Raw genomic sequence first — 17,050 nt, 5'->3', positions numbered from 1 at the left:
AAGGATAACCCACACAGACTCTAGATCAGAGAAAGTAGAGTTATTTACAGGCTGAAATTTGGGGAAAGTTTCAGTTCTCTGATGTTCATCAGCCCCATCTCTTAAACAAAAGGATGTCTACCTTCCTCACTGGGATCAAGGTGGTTGAATAATGCAACATAGATAAAAGGACGGAAAGAATTTGTTTCCTCCTCCCCTGCCTCAAGCCAGTTGAGGAGTTTATATGAATAATTAAGGAAAATTTCTGGACTATATGAGTCTAGAAAAATGCTTTGAGAGAAGTAATGCCCTATTTCCCAATAAGCTGGCATTAAGGGGCGACACATGAGGATGACTGATATTTTTTTTTCATTTATTACAAAGCTGGTTTGGCACCTCTGCCTCTTTTGTTTACACCCCTGTGGCAATTATCATTTGCACCACTCCCCTGGCACAGACCGCAGAGGGCATTGTTCAATTAGCTATTGTTTGATGCGTGTGAATTCCGCCCTAACCAGTGACCTAGGGCACTTGATTTAACCTCTCTGAGCCTCATTCTCTGAGTTTGAAAAATGAGGTTAATAATGCTTTCTTCACAGAGTTGTTGTGAAGATGAAAGATTGTGTATGAAAAGTGCCTCGTACTGTGCGCAGCGCGTGGGAGTCCTAACGCATAGCTCCGTGCCTGTTTTCTGCTCCCTGTGTCCAACTCTTACCAGGGCAGAGTCTATCTGAAATCTCTGCTCCATCAACATGAGAAGCTGGAATTTTGCTTTGCTCACAAGTCCAGCATGGGGTACTTCTGTGGAGAGCTGAGCACCTCTGTGACCCTGAAGTCACAAGATCCCGCTGGTCCTGGCCTTTATGTCTAGCCAGCACTAGACTTTATGTCTAGTTTTTGCCTTGGATGATGGCAACCAGCCACTAGCTGGGATCCTGATCTAAACTCAATGAACCTTGATGCTATTTCCCATGGACTCTGAGTATTTCCCTGGGAGATAAATGATGGAGTCTGCATTTTACACCTGGTTTGGATCCTGTAATTTGGACTTGATTACATCCTCCTGGAGGGTCATCCCTTCATTGCTATTTTCTGGCCCCAGCTTCTTTTCCTTCTCTGTGGGCTGATCCGCCTCTGAGGTCTCAGCATTGCCTAGTGACTCAGCCCCTCTGAGTTTTAACAGTGAACCCTGACTTGAGGTGATCAAGACTGTGCATCCTCTAGGTTTTTGATACTACACTTGATCTTAGCTAAAAGGCTGAGAAGCAAATAATCATTTAAGTTTTTGAAAGAAGGCTATCATGTAATTGCTTAATCACTTTATTTCCATACTATTTGGACTGAATTGTCATCCATCAGAATTGATCAGATCAATTCATTCATCACCAAATGTCTTAGGCTAAGATTCTTTAGAAACAGACCCTGAGACCAGGATTCATATCCGGGTGATATATTAAGGATGCATTCCCGAGAGAAAGCAGTAAGAGAATGAATAGGAGGAGCAGGGAAGGGAAAGAGGACAACCAGGGCAAGACTTGAGACCAAGTCACAGCCTCAGCCTGATGCCACAGGAGGCTCCGGGAGACAAATGACAACTCAGAGGTTATCTGAATGCAAGCCAAGGGAGCTGGGCTCCCTACAATGATACTGCCGGCCCTTAGAAACAAAAGATCATGTAAGCTGGGAGTGAGGTACAAGAAGTGACAAAGGGGGTCCAGGGAGATTTGGGCAGAGCCCTTACACTGTCCCCTACTCCAAGGCCCCTGATGGAGGATCCTATTTCCTGCTTTCACACCTTCAAAAAAAGGGGAACCTACTCTTTATGATTCATCACTCTTCAGGGTTCAACAGGGCTAATATTAAGAAAATTCTTCTTTATCGTGAATAAAATGTGTATCTCTGTAACTTCTAGTCATTGGCTCTGAACAATTAACCAACAAATCTATCAAACTCATCAGATGTTTGTTGAGCACCTATTATGGTGCCAGGAAATAGACTAACTACTGGTTGCTGCCTGCGGAGGAACACAGGATAGGTCTCATTCTTGAGCACAGCACAGAAGTCTGTTGATGTGAATATCAAATATACTTAAGCTAAATTATAAATATTTATAAGAAGTTACAATGATAAATAATACAATAAAGTAAGTTATAAATATTTATAACAGGTTGATATAGCTTACAAGAGGGTATATCAAAGTAGCCCGAAACTGTAAAGAACCCAAATGTCAATCGACTGTAGACTGAGTAAATTATAGTACATTGATACAAACAGAATATTGCGCAGAAATGGAAAATCACAAACTACCATTTCCCCCAATGATATGGATGAAGCTCTCAGAATAAGGTGGGTCGCAAAAGCTTAGACAAAAAGAATATATCCTATCTGATTCTGCTACAGATAAAACTAATCTATTGTCAGAAGTCTGGACTTCTGGGACCCAAGGGAACTTGTTCTAAAACTTGTCCTGGGCAAGCATTGCACAGGTATATACATATGTAAAAATCCATCATGCTGTGCACATCACGTGTGACCTTTACTACAGGTACGTTATATCTCCATAAAAGTGTTGAACTAAAAACAAGATACAAAAAAAGAGAAGCAGATGAGGCTGAGAAAGTAGATCCAGAAACGAAAGCAGTGATGCTGGTCATATTGACCTACACACTTGGTGTTTGTGGTCCACGAGGGGCCCTAGCACTTCCAGCAGCCAGGTGAGCATAACCACCCACCCCCTACTCCAAATCTTTTTCTTCTCCTCACTGGAGAGTCTGAGGTCCTACAGAAGTTCCCAGCCTTCGTGTCTCTAAAATTTTCAATTTCCATTTTCTGTATATTACAATACGTCATTATACCTCGGAAACACAGCAGTCAAAACCTCCTGATGTCGCAGGGCTGTGTTGAAAATTCTTGACTACATTTCGCCCGCTCATCCATCAGCACAGCCCAAGACTACTTAATGAGAACCTAATGATGAGGTGTATTACCTCAAGCCCTTTAACTACTTACCTTCTTAACTCACTAAATGGAATTTTTTTTAAAAAAAATACTGACTGTAGCTATAATTAAAATGCTCAAGTCATTATATGAACTAGAGACAAACTAATTCTCCATTTTGTCTTTATGATACCACGTGTAGAAATTGCTTGTTGATCTGGGTTGAGGACTTAATGTCTTTAAGTGTGATAAGCAGGCCATTAACCTCTGACAAAGCACTAATGAAACTGTCAGGGAGAACAGGATCAAGAGTGGAATCTTAAAACATGCTACTGTTATTTTCTTGAGTATAATTTTCAACCAGCTGCTTGAGGCCCCCTGGGTCCAGCGACTTTTTCTCCATCTGCCTCAAAGTTCTTGGGGGAAATCAAGAGGTACGGCATTTATGGCATTTTTCTAATTTACACAGCTAATAATTCTTCCCCTACACACTTTGGTTCTTAGTTAACCCATGCTGCCTCCTAGTGACCACTGCACTCTCTGGATGCTCTAAAATGTTACCAAGTGGTCAGCATTGGGAAATTCTGCTCCCAGTATGGTCCGTAATAAAAGAAAAGGTCACCAATAACAGACTTAATAGAAATCTGACCCTCTACTAGAGAAAGTCATCCCCACCATGCTCCATGCTGAGAAGAGAGGATTTGTAAGCCCTTCTCAGATGGCTGCTTTCCATCTGACTCCAGCAAGACCATCCAGCGTGGTGAGAGGGTAGGCCTCCAGTGCATCGGCATAATATTAAAAAGTTTCCATTCATGGGACATTTTCTATGAGCCAGGCCATGTGGTGAGTAAAGTCCCACCTCTCCTACGTACAGCAATGACCTTATGTTTCTTCTCCTCCGCTTCTACCTCTAAAACAGAGATATTGATATCACCCTTACAGACTCATTACGAGCATCCAGCACAGGGCCCTGCAGAAAGTGAGAGCTGGCTTTTTCTCTCATGTATGTTTTCTAAAATTCTTACCCAGCAGCTGATTTCTGCCTGGAGAAATATCTGTTGTATAAGAAAAAAAAAAAATCATTTCAATAGAAACCTACAGGGCATTTAATGAAGTCTATCATCCTACTCTTAAAAATAGGAGATGAGAACCAGAGACAACTCAGCAGATATGGGATGGATGAGTCTGGTACCAGCAATAGGATCTCCTCTGTGCAAGGCATTTTATCAATTTGCAAAGGACTTTGCATATTTTATTTCATTTGAACCTCATAATAACCTCAGAAGGTGGACAAAAAAAAAAACCACTGTTTTTTTTTTTACTGTTCTTTCTGTTTTACAAATGATGAACCGAAGGCATGGGCTTTTAAGATATCTGCCCGAGGTTATGTTGGAACTGTGACTTCAGCACAGCTCAGGGCTCGAGGAGACTGAGGTTACATCCTCTGGGTAATTGGCCCCGTCGTCAGAGTGCCCTGGGGATCCCTGCTGGAGCCAGTATTCCTTAGACATGTTCTAGGAGACTTGGGAAGCACCATGAATATTGAATCTTTAAGTCTTCAAATGAAATTAAGGTTAGTTTTTAGTCTATGAGCTGCAAGTGCAATGGGTACAGCTTACAGGGTGATTCCCTAGTGCCGTGTGATAGGGCTGTAATAACGCAGCTAACGCATTCTCAGGGAGAACCATCCCACTTACAATAGGATAGTAGGCTGAGGACTCTTTAGTTATACAAAGCGCTCAGACTTGAAAGTCAGGGGATCTGGCTTCGAGTCCTGCCCCTGTGAGGGCACTGTATCTGTGTGAATTGGGGCACACTACTTACCTTCTCTCAGTTACTGCTTCCTTACCATGAAATGGTGAGCAAGGCACAGGGTTGGTTCTATTAAGCAAGAAAATGTATATAAAGTCTCCTGCCTAGTGCCTGACATATGGTAGGTATTCAATAAATAATTATTGGTACACTTCCTTGCTCCTCAATTTTCTCCATCTTTGTGAGACTCGACCTCACTGTCTGCAAAATCAAATCAGGGATAGATCAGTGGTTCTCCATGTATGTGTCCTAGATGAGTAGCATCAGCACTACCTGCAAACTTGTTAGAAAAGTCTTGGGCCCCATTCCAAACCTACTGAATCAGAAACTCTAGGGATTGAAAAAATGAGTTAATTATTTAATTAATTAATTGCACTCCCTCCAGAAAAAGGGACACTTGGGTGGCTCAGTGGTTGAGAGTCTACCTTTGGCTCAGAGTGTGATCCCAGAGTCCTGGGATCAAGTCCCGCATCGGGCTCCCTGCATGGAGCCTGCTTCTCCTTCTGCCTATGTCTCTGCCTCTCTCTGTGTTTCGTTCATAAATAAATAAATAAAATCTTAAAAAAAGAAAGAAAGAAAGAAAGAAAGAAAGAAAGAAAGAAAGAAAAAAGAAAGAAAGAAAGAAAGAAAGAAAGAAAGAAAGAAAGAAAGAAAGAAAGAAAGAAAGGAAGAAAGAAAGAAAGAAACTCTAGGGATCCAGCCCAGAAATCTGTGTTTCAACAAGCTGCAACACCTAAACTCCAAGATGGTCCCCAATGATCCCCACTTCCTGGAATTTACACCTTGTGTAGTCTTGCCCTACCTTGAACCAGAGTTAGTCTGTCTGATGACTAAAATACATCAGAAGTGATGGTATGTCTCTTCCAAGATTATATTACACAATACTTTGTGGCTTCCCCCTTGGTTATACTCTTGATCTTTCTTGGATCCCTGTTTCAGGATAGCCAGATGCCAGGTTTTTAGGACATTAAGACAACTTTATGAGAGGCTCACGTGGTAGAAAAAAGACACCTCACCTCCAGCCATGTAAGTAAGCCCTAGTCAAGCCTTCAGATGAACTGCACTCCCTCCAAAAAAAATCTTGATTGTAGTCTCCTTAGGGATCTTGAGCCAGAACTATGCCGATAAGCCACTCCTGGATTCCTGACCCACAGAGACTACGTGAGATAATAAATTTTTCTTGTTTTAAGCTGCCAAATTTGGGGGTAATCTGTTACACAGCAATAGATAAATACTGTACAAGCCCTGTAGGTGATTCTGACGCACACTTAAGTTTGGGACCCCTGGGTAAGATGCTTCCTAAGCGTCTTTCCAGCTCAAAAATGTTGGAATTTAGTGGTCAGTGTTGGGAGTTAAAAACCAAGTAAGAAATGTCTCTGTATCCTTGGACCAAACAAAAGAACATTGGCCTCTGAAGCCCTGGTTTCAGGCCCGGCCATTGAAGTTCAAGGAACACTTGACAAAGCTGGGGAAATTCCAGAGGACAACTGAGAGAAGTTGCAGCCTAGAGCCCCTGGCTTCTAGGACACCACAGGACTCTACTACTGAAAAAACCCAGAGATGCCAATCCACAAAACCACAAGGCACACGATCAGGACCGTGGATGTATTATCCACGTGCAGGGGAAGCAAGATTAATGGCAGCAAAATGCAGTGGGGAGCACCCAGACCCCGGGGTCAGGCAGGCTGCAGGTTCTGTTCCATAGAAGCCTCTCACTTGGGGAAAATTAAATAATCTCTCTGAAGCTCAGCTTCTGGAGAAAAGGGATCAAGACGATTTGCCTAGTAGCCCAAAGATGAGAATTCACGCCGATCTGTTTAAAGAACCTGCCACAAAGCAGAGTTTTGAGAAGTAGTGTTTATCATTGGAAATGAGTGCCAGCCAAGAAAGGGCCTTTCCGTGAGCGCCACTGCGTCCCTGTTATCTGTGCTTTCGTGTTGCCAGGAGGAGCCTAAGCTGAACTTCCAAGTAGAGTAAATGAACTGGGGAGTTGGTTTATAATTGGCTGTCAGGCGAATGACAGGTGTTCGAGCAACGCCGTGTGTTTTCAACACCGACGTCCCAGAGTCTGACCGTCCCAGCCTCAGGCGCACGGTCCCTGGGCAGCCTCTCCCCGGAGACCCCCTGCCATGGAGCAGGACTTGGAAGGCATGGACCCCCAGGGTGCAGGACATCCGATGACCCAGCGAGTGGGTGGCAGCGGCTGGGGAGGATGGAGTGGTGACACACTAAAAACAGGGACCAATTTACTGCCTCGGGCCTGAATGGGTCCAGCAGGGCTTGTGGATGGTGCCTCCCCCCCAGCCCCAAGCCCCAACCCTGGGCTGGAACTGAGAAAGGACTCCTCTAACAATCTACCCCCACTTCCCTGGCGGCCCTAGTCCCTGAGCACATCACAAAGGTACCAAGAAGCACCTGCAGAGTTGCAAGGGCCCCCTTCCCTCCGGGAAGCATGAGAGGTTTCAGCAGGGAATCATCTCAGAGGGTGGATAACTCGCCCGGCCCACCTTCCCGTGCTACCAGCCTCACAGCTGTCCCCTGACATGCCCCGGCTGCTTTCTGCTACGACACTATTGTTTGGGAAAATAGTCTCATCTGGTTCCAGACTGAACTTGTCGGGAAATGATGAGCCACTTGCAGCAGCGCCACCGCCGAGGGAGTCAGTCGCTATTATTCCGATCGTGTTCCAACCCGGGCGTTGCCAAGGCGCCGACATCTGGGGAAGCTGCCCGGAGGCCCTGGGCTCCCCAACAAAGACTTGAAGGGGGTCTCAGCGGGCTTTCTAAAGCGCCCCCCGGACAATCTGAGCCCAGGAGCGGCCGGGAGACCACTCTAAAAACCCTCAGCAAGTGACACCCCCAGGGTTCTCACATCGGGAACCCCCCCCCCCCCAAGAGCCAGATGTGGCCTGAAGAGGACAGGTCACGGAGGAAAACTTCCCAGATGAAGACCAGGGCAAGAAGGGAGGTGAAGAATAAATAAAAGGAAAAAAAGAAAAAGAAAAAAAAAAAATCCCTGGGTGCCTTCAGCCCAGGGTATGATCCTGGTGTCCCAGGATCCAGTCCCATGTCGGGTTCCCTGCATGGAGCCTGCTTCTCCCTCTGCCTATGTCTCTGCCTCTCTCTCTCTCTCTCTCTTTCTCATGAATAAATAAATAAAAATTTTAAAAAAGAAAAAAAAAAGAAGGGAGGTGAAGAAAAGCATGTTGATCACCCATTTCTCACGTTCTCCATTACATGCAACCGTTCCTAAACTCTCCACACTTTTAGCCAAATGCAGTTAGTACACAAACCAGCATGTTCTTGCTTGTAACTGAAAGTTGTAAGTGGCTATAAAGTCAGTCGTGTGTAAATGGTAGAGTGACATGTGTGTGACGCATCCTGGCCAGACGTGCCCACACTTTTAATTTTTGTCAAGTCTGGATTAGCCTGCCGGGGGGACCATGGGCATGAATAATGCAAACAGCCAAGGACCTGACTCTCCTGCTTTAGCCTGGGATGTATCCCAACACCGATCCTCAGCAGCAGGCTGATGCTTCCACTGGCACTTGTCTCCAGCCACTGTTGAAGTTAACTTTGCCTTCTGCGATCCCACTCAGGCTCCCGCTGCTCTGGGGTGGGTGGCACAACCCGGGGTGGAAGGAGGAGGGCATGGGTGTCACCCTCTTCTTTTACTGTCATAACTTCCAAAAGAACTTTGAAAAACCCATTTGCACATTTTTAAGCAGACATCTGAAATATTTCCTCCTGAGTTAAATAGCTGCAAGTAATGTAACTTATGAGACATTGTAAATATGAATTTTAAAAATCAAGCTGACGCATGATTCTTTTTAATGAAGCCAGTGGAACTTTAAGTGTCATAAACCTTGATTCCCACCGTCATCCATGTAAAAAAAAAAACACACATATGCAAATCTTTTTGCTTGTCTAATATTTAACATTGTGATTTTCTCTTGAGTTTTGACTTCCACTCCATTTCACATACTGTGATTTTAGCCGAATACGTCGCTCTAATCTACAGTTCTTTACTAATGACTCAATACTCTTCCTGCAACAAAAATTGAGGATTTTATTTATTTTTATTTCCTGTGGCCATAGTGTAAATTTATTATCCAATAATCTTTATTTTGGAAAAGCAAATAAAAAGGAGTCTAAATGTTCTGGAAAATGTAAAATTCTTCTTACCTCTCACATGTCATTTTTATTTAAAAAAAAACAAGTAATGTTGGTTTCTTTGGAGGTAAATGGGAAGCTTATCATCGCCTTTTTTTGAAATACAAAATGTGCAAATAAAACATGGATCAGGACTAAATGACTGAGAGTTCTCACCAAGCTCTGTGCCCTTACTGCAAATGGAGAAAATGCAGAGAGGCACAATTCCTGGGGGATTAGTGCTTTTTTAAGAATTCTTTTCTTTTCCACCTTCTGTATTATCAGAAAGCATCTAGAAGAAGATTGGAATGGATATTGAGCAATCTGATCTTCAGTAGCCACCCAACTGGAAAAGCCTATAAAGTGATGGAAAACTTAGACAAGCACCTCAAACTCAACAAGACAAGTTGAACTTACCACATCCACTCCTGCTTCCCAGATGCCTCAACGTGCACCAACTCTGTTTTCTCTCCTGGGTTTCCTATCTCAGGGAAGGCACCAGCAGTCACCCAGAAAATCAGAATACCTGATTTTGTTCTTTCCCCCCTTCATGCCACCCCAGCCCACCGATTCTCCCTTCCTGATAATTTTCAGATCTGTTCCTCTCCCTCTTCCTCATGTTTAAGAGTTTCATCCTCTTAGGGGCCCTGGGTGGCTCAGTTGGTTGAGCATCTGACTCTTGATTTCAGCTCAAGTCATGATCTGAGGGTCTTGGGATCAAGCCCCACATCAGGCTCCTTGCTCAGTTGGGGAGCCTGCTTCTCCCTCTCCCTCTGCTTCTCCCCCTGCTTGTGCATACTCTCACTTTCTCTCACTCACTCTAAAATAAACAAATCTTAAAAAAAAAAAGACCTTCATCCTCTCTTACCTGACATTTATAGTTAGTCTCTAATGTGCTTTTTTTGCCACCAGTCTCTGTCCTGTATTGGTGCCAAAGTAATATTAATGAAAATACACTGATTCTAGGACTTTCCACCTCTTTGAGTAATGGTTCTCAAGCCTAGCTGCACATTAGAGTGACCTGAAGAGGTTTCAGGGTCCCAATGCCCAAGCCACTCACAAGACCAATGAAATCAGAATTTTTCGCTGAGGTTCCAACATCAATATTTTTTAAACTTCCCAATCAATGCTCGACCAAGGTTGAGAACTGCTACTGTGTGCAGGAGATAATTCCCAGTCTAGCTTCAGAGTCAGAGGCTGTCACTCCCCACACCTAAGCTTCAGCCACAATATCTCTTGGTCCCCCAAACAGGCTCCACCTCTCACCTCTCCAGCTTTGCCTGGCATGCTCTTGACATCGCCTGAAATTCCCTTCCTACTCTCTTGACCCAGAAACTCCTACGAGTCCATGAATATGTTATCCCATCAGGGGTGTGCTCTCCACACTTGGTGCATTCTATCATTACAGTAATTCTCACACCACGTAATAGTTGGGTTATTTGCATGGTCACCTTAACCATTAGACTCTGGGCTCATTGAAAATAGAGAACTGATTCATCTCTGTGTCTCCAGCACCTGGTACCTTTCAGTTGATTCTCAGCACACAGGGGCTGAATGAATCAGTAGATGAATGAATGAAGGAATGAGTGAGTAAAGCATGGATGAAGCTGTTGACTCCATGGTTTCACCCAGCCCTCCAATTCGCCACACTGTACTAAGTATATTAGTTATGGGAAAACCCTACATCCAGTTTTTTCTTTATCAAATATTTCCTTTCACATCTCTGGAGGCACATGGGAATGTTAAAACATGTAGTGAAAAGCACACAACACTGATGTGATACTAATATCCAATTTCTCCTTTCTAGGGTAAGGGAATATCTTCATTTCAGTTATATTTGGGTGGTCAGATGTTCACCTCTTTAAATTATTATTTGGTAATCCTAACCTGGACCCGTTACAGTAGGATGCATACCTCTATCTAGCGGTCCATCAGGCCTTTGAAATAATTACAAGGAATTCTCAGTCTCCTTGTTTGCAATTATTCAAGCACCTTCTACCTGTCATTCAATAATTCTGATTATTCTGCTGCAGGCTCCCTACTGGCATCTCTCTGCGGTACCAGAAGTTTCCAGACTCTGCTGCCAGACTCTGCTGCCTTCGTATTCTTTCTCTCTTCCTGAACCTTTTCCCTCTTGCTCCTGCTTTTCACCCCACCCATCCTATCTTTTCCCTGAGCACTCCCTTCTCTCTCTGTCTCTCTTTCCCAAACACAGGTCAGAGGTTAGGTGGGGGTGAGACTCACTAACAAAATTCTCCCCAACTGACAAATCATTTACCCTGATTCCTGCCTTTAGTACATGCTCAGACACTAAGTAGTGGCATGAGGCGTTCCTGATGAAGGATTTAGTGGCCACTGGGTAACGGCTCCACTTAAAGACCTAGGTAAAGAACATCTCCTGAATATATCTCAAGAAGCACAACCTCACCTCTGAGAAGCCCACTGGCAAAACTTTGGGGAACACTTTGGCATAATATTTTTGAATAAAGCTTTTTGTGATTTTTTTTTCTTTGTTATAGGAAATAATATATCAACATTCTTTAAAACTAAAAATACAGGAAGATCCACAGGAGAAAACAGAAATTCCATGTAATCCTATGGGTAAGACAGAAACCACTATAACTGTTAAGTTGGGTGTGTTTTCTTCTATTCTATTCCTAATAAATATTATACACAGAGTTGGGCAACTCGGGTGGCCCAGCAGTTTAGTGCCTGCCTTCGGCCCAGGGTGTCATCCTGGAGACCCGGGATCGAGTCCCACGTCGGGCTCCCTGCGTGGAGCCTGCTTCTCCCTCTGCCTGTGTCTCTGCCTCTCTCTTTCTCTCTCTCTGTGTGTGTGTGTGTGTGTGTGTCTCATGAGTAAATAAATAAAATCTTTAAAAAAAAATTATACACAGAGTAGCAGGGTTTTCCTGATGCTTCACTAACATAATATAAACATTTCTTCACGCTATGTACTTTGGCTTCATAAGTACAAATGTAACTGACACATAATATTCCATTTGATGCAGATACCACAATTTCCCTGAAAAATTTACTACTACTGAAAATTTACTACTGCAAATTTACATTGTTTCCATGATGACCATAAATGGCTTTGCACACTATTATTTACACACATTTCTCACATTTCTCGTACATTTGCTTTACATTCCTTTAGCTAGATTCCTGGCAGTAGAATTACCTGCTCAGAGGGTATAAATGTTGCCAGCTTGCTTTCCAAAACCTTCCAGAAATTTACAATGTAAGCAGTGTGTGAAAGTATTCATCTCACCAAACTCTTGGCCTAGCTTAACCTTGCATTATCATCAACAAAATAAATAGTGCATGAGCAAGTAAGTGGTAAAGATTTTTTCTAATGGGCGGTATATAGATAATCCTTTCTAAACCCTCGGGCAATGGAAGTTTAGCCATTTCTTGACGTTCTTTGTAAATGATTGATCAATACAGGATAAGCTAACATAGCAAATAAACCTCAAACATTCAGTGGTATGGCATACAGAATGTGTTTCTCTTCACAACTTGATGTGGGTTGGAGGACTCCTGAGGAGCTCCCCTCCAAAGGATGACTCAAGAAGCCAGAGACTTCTGTCTTGTAACTTTGCCTTCCCGAACCTTTTGCTTCCAGCCCTATGGATGGGAAAGAATGAGCATGGGAAGGCATACCCACTTTTAGCTGCCCCTAAGCCTTTAGGTTCCCTTTTCCAATCTTTTCTGAAAATCTCCCAAGAAACACTCACCTGTCCATAGCCTATTTTAGTTGTCAGTTGTTAACTCCGCTACCTTGCTCCAACCATTGCTATGCTCTCTGTAAGTGGTTACTGCCTGGGTTGAGTTTCAGCTCCCCCCAGGGTGTAGTAATTCACCCCCATCGTGGGCACACATCCATGCATCTCCCCTGGATGAAAGCTTCCAGCATTGCGAGATCCAGCACTTCAAAGCTTGAAACTATTACTCCTGTTCAACTCTGCTTTCCTTGTGTTCATTATCAGACTTGTCCTCTCCACATGGAGCTTCCTGTCAGCTAACACACTGCTTGAGCATAGCAGTCTCCATGGTAAAAGAAAGCCTCTTTCCCAATAGTTTCTGGGCAGACTAGTGGGTGCTGTCTGAAGGTAATAGAGTTTGAGCGGGACAGTATGGAGTGAGGGTAGAATATAGGAGCTGGGAACCATTAGACCAGAGATGATGAATATGTGACAAATGTGCTGCCAACGCACCCCTCGCCTGTAGAAGACATGCTAAGTCTTCTTAGCATGGCTAAGTCCTGGCTCTCTTGACTGTGAGGCCCTAGAATCCTTCCAACACAGGTTGAAACCTACTTGCCATCCCTCTACTCGATTAAACTCTACACTCAGGCTCCAGAGTTCTTAGCACATGATGGGCACTCAATAAACATTGATTTAAGCAAATAAAACTAAAGCTGGAATTTGATCTAAGGAGTAAACTTCACAGTGGTTGAATCCAATTTTAGGAAACTGAAGGTCAAAAAAGTTTCATGGAATTTGAGACAAGGGCCAAAAGCCAGGAAATCACAGAGGGTCAAAGCCCAGAAACTGTCTGGAGTCTTTTGAACTGTCCTGACACCCCACAGATCTCCTTGCTGCTGACCTTGACCTTGCCCACCTCTGGCAATGCCTTCTCCATGCCACAGCCCTGAGTCTCCACCTTGTTTAAAATCTTCTTTGAATTCCCATTGCTTTTAAGGATAAAGACAAGATACTTCCTACCGCTTCCAAGGCTGCCAGACTCAGTCCCGGGGTCCCTCTCCAGACTCACCTCTACGCGTCCCTCACTGAGTTAGGATATTTTACACATGCTATCTCATCTAATATTCACCATTGGCTAGGAACCAGGCTTGTTAGCCCAATTTTCAAGTGAGGAATTCTCACCTGATCCTCCAAGAGATTATGGGAGTTAGCCAAAGTCAGGGAGTTGCCAAGTCTCCTAAGTGGAATTTCCATGCCTGTCTGGTTCTGAGATCTGATTCAGGAATAGATAGGCATTCATAATTAATGCAGGTTGGTGTGTTAGGCACCTTCTTTCCTTTTTACCGAAACAACAAAACTGGCTATTGGTCCACTGGGATTCATTTACACACGTGCACACACACACACGGAGGAGGAGAGAGAGTTGTCTGGTTCACTTTCTGCCCATTGTGTTGGCACAGTGTGGACACAGCTTTCTAGTGTTTGTAACTAGAGCTAACTTCCCGAAGAGGAAAATAGACCATATATGGTTTTCCTTTCTTTTTTCTTTTCTATTTTTTTCTTCCTTATTCTTTTCTTCTTTTTCATAATTATTCAAATCTCTTTGAGTGAGAAGAGGGAATTCCAGGAGAGTGTCCTATGGATGAGTCAGGCCACTTGGGGGGAGGGGTGGGCACGGGGATGCAGGAGGAGAGACTACGCACAACCGCACAACCGTGACTTTCTTCTCTTCTGGCCCCTGGTCTCCAGCCCAGCCCCTCACAGGTTTGGTTCCCAGGGGCTCCTTCTGCAGAGGGAGAGGCCTTCCCTCGGGCTGATGCCCCAGGGCTGAAAAGTGCCTTTCACCAGCAACTCCTGAGCCGGAGTCTCCTTGGCCTTGACCCACCGAGGTGTCCCTACAGCAGAGGGCAGCGCCTCCCGGCCACTGCCACCTGGCTCCACCGCAGAGACTAGAGAAGCAGGCATCACAGGCCGCACGGTGCCACCCTGCTGGACAGCAGACCATGCTGACCACAGAAGAGGGGCATTTCTTTCTGTCCAGCAGCCTTCTCCAGCTCTGCGGGCTGGAACCCGACACGACCCTCCATTAGCACTGAGCAGTTAGCACTGAGCAGTTAGCATTGAGCAGTTAGCAGTCACCAGTTAGCACTCAGCAGTTAGCAGTCAGTAGTTAGCACTGACCAGTTAGCACTGAGCAGTTAGCTCTCAGCAGTTAGCACTCAGCAGTTAGCACTCAGCAGTTAGCAGTCAGCAGTTAGCACTGAGCAGTTAGCATTGAGCAGTTAGCACTCAGCAGTTAGCAGTCAGTAGTTAGCACTCAGCAGTTAGCAGTGAGCAGTAGCAGTCAGCAGTTAACACTGAGCAGTTAGCTCTCAGCAGTTAGCACTCACCAGTTAGCAGTCAGCAGTTAGCACTGAGCAGTTAGCATTGAGAAGTTAGCACTCAGCAGTTAGCAGTCAGTAGTTAGCACTCAGCAGTTAGCATTGAGCAGTTAGCATAGAGCAGTTAGCACTCAGCAGTATAGTATTGAGCAGTTAGCTCTCAGCAGTTAGCACTGAGCAGTTAACAGTCAGCAGTTAGCACTCAGCAGTTAGCACCAAGCAGTTAGCAGTCAGTAGTTAGCACTGAGCAGTTAGATCTCAGTAGTTAGCACTGAGCAGTTAGATCTCAGTAGTTGGCACTGAGCAGTTAGCACTCAGCACTTAGTACTGAGCAGTTAGCATTGAACAGTTAGCACTGAGCAGTTAGCAGTCAGTAGTTAGCACTCAGCAGTTAGCAGTCAGTAGTTAGCACTCAGCCGTTAGCAGTCAGTAGTTAGCACTCAGCAGTTAACACTGAGCAGTTAGCAGTCAGTAGTTAGCACTCAGCAGTTAGCACTCACCAGTTAGTAGTCAGCACTCAGCAGTTAGTAGTCAGTAGTTAGCACTCAGCAGTTAGCAGTCAGCAGTTAGTAGTCAGCACTCAGCAGTTAGCACTCAGCAGTTAGCATTGAGCAGTTAGCACTGAGCAGTTAGCAGTCAGTAGTTAGCACTCAGCAGTTAGCACTCAGCAGTTAGCTCTCAGCAGTTAGCACTGAGCAGTTAGCAGTCAGTAGTTAGCACTCAGCAGTTAGCACTCAGCAGTTAGCACTGAGCAGTTAGCATTGAACAGTTAGCACTGAGCAGTTAGCAGTCAGTAGTTAGCACTCAGCAGTTAGCACTCAGCAGTTAGCACTCACCAGTTAGTAGTCAGCACTCAGCAGTTAGCAGTCAGCAGTTAGTAGTCAGCACTCAGCAGTTAGCACTCAGCAGTTAGCACTGAGCAGTTAGCATTGAGCAGTTAACACTGAGCAGTTAGCAGTCAGTAGTTAGCACTCAGCAGTTAGCACTCAGCAGTTAGCACTCACCAGTTAGTAGTCAGCACTCAGCAGTTAGCACTGAGCAGTTAGCATTGAGCAGTTAGCACTGAGCAGTTAGCAGTCAGTAGTTAGCACTCAGCAGTTAGCATTCAGCAGTTAGCACTCAGCAGTTAGCTCTCAGCAGTTAGCACTCAGCAGTTAGCAGTCAGTAGTTAGCACTGAGCATTAGCACTGAGCAGTTAGCAGTCAGTAGTTAACACTGAGCAGTCAGCAGTTAGCACTCAGCACTCAGCAGTTAGCACTGAGCAGTCAGCAGTTAGCACTCAGCACTCAGCAGTTAGCACTGAGCAGTTAGCACTCAGCAGTTAGCACTGAGCAGTCAGCAGTTAGCACTGAGCAGTTAGCACTCAGCAGTTAGTTAGCACTGAGCAGTTAGCACTCAGCAGGTAGCACTCTGCACTCCACTGGCTGGCAGGCTCCAAAGATAAACAGGGCACCCTTTCCCAGAAGGGCTTTGGGTCCATCGCAATACCCCACAGCCATTAGTCTCAGGAAAGGGGAGCAGCAGGTCTTCCGGTTTCCTTGTCCACGGCCAGGCCTGTTGGCTTTCAGAAACCCCAGGTGACTAATGGAAACTTTGCAGGGGGCTGTCACTTGGGTGACTTCCCTCTGCTCCTGGAGGGAGCTGGCTGTGGATCCATGCTGGGGAGGGTCTGAGTCAGGGGGAAGAGCTTCAGCTACCGGGCAGAAGGCCGTCTGGGAGTGAGCAGGGAGCAGGGAGTGAGCGGCGCTGAGGTGTGTCCAGAGACCAGGGCTCCGGACCGCAGTGCCCAGGAATTACACCTGGCTTTTTGGGTCAACCGTGGCTCACCACACCCTGGGGCTGACACAACACCAGCTGTGGGCATCTTGAATGTTGCCAGAGCAAGAGAACTTTCATACACTGGAGTCTTGAGATGCTTTTGCAAAGAGCGGGGGGGGGGGGGGGGGGGGGGGGGTGGAGGGGGGTGGAGGGGTGGGGGGGGGGGTGCGGAACATCCACCGGGGTGTTTTTTGAAGCACAGGTATATCCTAATCTGCCAGTAGGAGCTGCTCTTTCTAGATGAACTGCTGAAAATCCACGA

This window comes from Canis lupus, chromosome 23 (genome assembly GCF_048164855.1).
Source record: "Canis lupus baileyi chromosome 23, mCanLup2.hap1, whole genome shotgun sequence".
Lineage (NCBI taxonomy): Eukaryota > Metazoa > Chordata > Mammalia > Carnivora > Canidae > Canis > Canis lupus.
The sequence above is the reverse complement of the archived record's forward strand: the minus strand, read 5'-3'. Positions refer to the sequence as shown.